We start from the raw sequence: 3,850 nt of genomic DNA, 5'->3' as shown, positions 1-3,850 counted from the left end.
CTCTCAAGGCAGAACAAGACTCCCTCTGTTACCCACCCCACACCTGTTAACACCTCGGCATTAGGCTGGCCAGGTGCTGAGTGAGGCCTGGTCTGCTGTCCTCACTGCCTGACTGCACACTGACACAGGCACACCCCAGGACGCAGTCAGCTGCCTGCGGTGACGTGCCTGCCTGAGGTGACGTGGCCTCCTGCAGGTCCGGGTTTCACAAAACCATAGTGGGAGCCGTTGTCCACTCGGTGACTCAGGGCCTCCTGGACTGGGGGCTGCATGACACACTTCTCCTTGAATACGTATCCCAGGCAGTGTTTGCCTCTGAGCAAAATACGATCTGCTTTCTCCTGGAAAAGGGCCACTGCGTGAGCCTGGCTTTTTCTTGTCTACCTCGCCAGAGAAGGGCTGGAGGTCAGATGGAGCTGGCCTACTGCGGTGTGTGGTAGCTGCAGCTTTCTCCGTCTCTTTTTAAGAGGCTAATTTATTGTGGTTATAAACATGGACTCTGGAGCTCAGCTGCATGGGTTCAAGTCCCAGCCCTGCTACTTGCCAGCTGCCTAAGCTTGGTTAAGGGATTTCACTTCACGGTGGCTCCGATTCCCTGCCTGTCAAATGGGTGGCTGTGGGAATGGAGTGACCTCATTCTGGAGCGTGCTGAAAACAGCGCCTGCCATGTAATAACTACTACATGACGCCGTAGTTCTGTGTCCCTCCAGCTGCCCCACTCTGCCCTCTGATCATGGAGCTGCGGTAGCGGATGAGGGACACGGGTGTTCCCAGAGCGGCATCCTATCAGAAGTGCTTCATGTAGGCATTCATCATTGGCCACGTGAAGCCAGAATTCCTTCCCATCTGACCCACGAGGGAAGAGGCTCACGGTGAGGAAGTGACTCCGTGGAGAAGTGACCAGGACCTCAGCCCGCAGGGTGGGGCATTCTCTCCTGCCCTCCCTGGCTCCTGGCCCCAGCTCCCGAGGCCCTCAGCCGGCGCTCAGTCCTCTCCTCACTCCGGTCCAGCTGGCCTAGGTGTCAGGGCAGTCCCTGGCAGCACTAGAGTAACGAACACTGAACACCGACAGCTTGAAAAACAGCCACGATTCTCAGCAGCCACTTACACCTGGGGGTTTCTCACATCACATTTTAATGAAGGTCAGGTGTGGGGGTCGGGGCTCAGAGTGCGCCCTGGGGTCTCTGCATTTGGTCATCCAACAAACGAAGACAGAGGGCGTAGGGGCTCGTCGGCGGAGGCCATGGGCGGAGATGTGTCTGCCCCGGCTGCAGCTTACCCTTGCCCAGGGCGCGTGTTTGCTGAACCAAGGGGCCCGTCCCCAGGGAGACTGTGCCCGGGAAAGGGGAGAAGGGTTCACTGAAAAGGGCACATCCAAACTGGGCCTTGAGGAGTGAATAAGGGTTCTCTGAATGAAGAGGAGGAGAAGGGCATTCTGGGCGGAGAAGCAGCGTCTGCAAAGACACACCAGGGAACATGAGGGGCCAAGATGGTGAGTGAGGCAGGGCGATGGTGAGGCTGCAGCCAAGAGGCTGGGGAGGTCACCAGCCCTAGAGCGCGGAGGTTCCCGTTCCTCATGGTTCCCGGTCCTTCAAGTCCCAGCCCCAGGCCCCTAAGTTGTGCGGATCCCCCCTTGTGTCCTTGGAAACACTGACATTCAGACCTTTTTTAGCCCAGAATGATCCAACTCAACCCTCACAGCAGCCAGCAGAGGGCAAGGCAAGTATGTCCCCATTACGTTAAGTTCTAATTTTGTATGACTGATGTTTTCTTTAGTTGATTTTTGTTTATTAAACTTGTGTATAGTTAACTTGCTAAATTCCCCTGTAGATTCTTTTGGCTTTGCCACGTAGACACAATATCATGTGCAGATGAGAGTTTCGTTTCTTCTTGGTTTTGTTTTTGTCCCCTTCACCTGACTGCACTGGCTGGGGTCTCTAATACAATCGTGTAGAATCAACAGGAGCAGGGATCTTGTCTCTTTCCTGATCTCGTGGAAGACGTTCTGTATTTCGCCATTAAGTATCATGTTTACTATAGATTTTTTTTAAGTAGGTAACTTTTTAGGAAGAATTATTTAATTATGATTACTTTTTATTTTTAATTTGTCCATAGACAGAGGGAGAGAAGGAAAGTGAGAAAGTCAGCTGCCAGGTCTGGGACTCAAACCACTGTCTGCCATATGGGAGTCCAGTACCTTAACCTCCATGCAATCTGCCAGCTCCTAAAGCAGGTCATTTTTATTGGATTCAGTAAATTTTCTTCCATTCTAATTTGCTAAATATTTAAAAGTTTTTATAAATCAATATTAAATTTTATCAAATGGTTTCTCTATACCCATCAAGATAATCCTATAGACTGTTTTGTTTTCACTTATTCTGCTAATGAGATAACTTCATTAGTAGCTTTCGACTGAGGGTAATTTTGCTCCCTAGGAGGCGTTTGGCAATGTCTGGTCACATTCCTGGTTGGCTCAGCGAGGGTTGTGTGCTGGAACGCAGTGGGGGGAAGTCAGGGGTGCTGTCAGGCTTCTGCAATGCACCCCACTGCCCCCACAGCAAAGGATTATCTGAGCAAAAATGGTGGCAGTGCCAGGATCGAGAAACCCTCATTTACATTGCTTAATTTTTGAGTGTTAAAATCAACCTTGCCTTTGGAAATAAAACCGACTTGGTTGTGATGTAATATTGTCTTTTACATATCCCTCACTATAGCTGGTTTTCTGATATTCTTTTTAGGATTTGTGTATCTATGCTCATGAACGATCCTGCAGGCCCCGATCCTTACTTTTAAGGTTATGTTTATTTCTTCCATGAGCGAGAACGACAGACACAGAGACAAAGAGACAGTATCCCCAACAGGTTCTTGACATTGCATTCCACCCCAGCCTAGATAAAGGGCATGTGTGGGCCCGGCATACTCAGGGAGGTCTTGGGACACAAACCTGAACCTTCCCATGTCGGAAGCCTTGCAGAGCAGGGCATTTTACTGCTGTGCCCTGCCCAGCCCTGTTAGACGAGGCCTCCTGTTAGTGAGGATGTGACTAGACTGTGGGGGAAGTGGTCAACCTGCAAGATTAGACAATTCGGATGGACTTTACAAAGTCCTCCATATCCCCTCTTGAGGCTTTTCCATAAGAAAAAAAATGGTGCTGCCTTTCACTGGGGGTAGGAGGGGATCACTCCCGAGCCTGAGGGAGGGGCTGGTGTGAGCAGGAGATACCCATGGCCCTCAATGCTCAGAGCCCTGGGGGGTGGGGGGCAGTAGAGAAGGCTCTGGTCTTTGGAGGCTAGAGAAGCCCGGAGAGTGTGGACCTCTGAGAGCACAGCTGAGAACTGGATGAAGTGTGAGCGGCGTCATTGAGATTGGCACAAGGTCACGTCTGATCAGAGAGGAGGGAGGTGCTGCTGGGCAGGCAGACAAGAGACCAAGAAAGTAGGCGACAGCGTGGGCCCTGGGACCAGGGGCAGTGCTGACAGACGACCTTCCAGTGAGGTGGCCCTGGGAGAAAGCGGGTCTCTGAGGGGCTGCCAGGAGCACAGCTCCAGTCAGTGCTCATCTCACGGTCTGCAGAGGGCAGAGACATGGCAGCGAGGCTGGCTTTGAGGACCAGGAGCCAGTGCACAGCTGTGTACTTAACACTTATCCTCGGGCCCGCAGGTGGCATGGTAGTTAAGGCACTGGACTCCCACATGGTAGACCGCAGTTTGAGTCCTGGACCTGGCAGCTTGCTTTCTCACTTTTCCTCTCTCTCTGTCTCTCTCTGGTGAATTAAAAATAATAATAATAAATAAAATTAAATATTTAAAAAAATGTTTATACTCATATGCATAACTTCCATCCATTCCTT

This window comes from Tupaia chinensis, unplaced genomic scaffold (genome assembly GCF_000334495.1).
Source record: "Tupaia chinensis unplaced genomic scaffold, TupChi_1.0 Scaffold000165_2, whole genome shotgun sequence".
In the NCBI taxonomy this organism is placed as follows: Eukaryota; Metazoa; Chordata; class Mammalia; order Scandentia; family Tupaiidae; genus Tupaia; species Tupaia belangeri.
This window is presented reverse-complemented; position numbering follows the sequence as displayed.